The sequence below is a fragment of the Odontomachus brunneus genome, unplaced genomic scaffold (assembly GCF_010583005.1).
Source record: "Odontomachus brunneus isolate Ranch 3 - 2012 unplaced genomic scaffold, Obru_v1 Obru_scaffold_079, whole genome shotgun sequence".
In the NCBI taxonomy this organism is placed as follows: domain Eukaryota; kingdom Metazoa; phylum Arthropoda; class Insecta; order Hymenoptera; family Formicidae; genus Odontomachus; species Odontomachus brunneus.
The window spans coordinates 967261-967468 of NW_022639529.1; positions in this window are offsets into that span (position 1 = coordinate 967261).

The window sequence follows — 208 nt, forward strand, 5'->3', positions numbered from 1 at the left end:
GCACTCCAAACGCTACAGGATATTCGACGACATTTATTATTTAAAGTTTTATTTTAATGCGATACCGAAGCTTCATGCACCGTTCTCATCTTGGCGAAACTGAGCTTGATCAAAATAAAATTTATGCATTTTATCTCAAGTGGTTTCCATCATAATTTAATTCTTTAGAGACGCGTTACTTCGATTATAACAAATACTTATCGAGAGA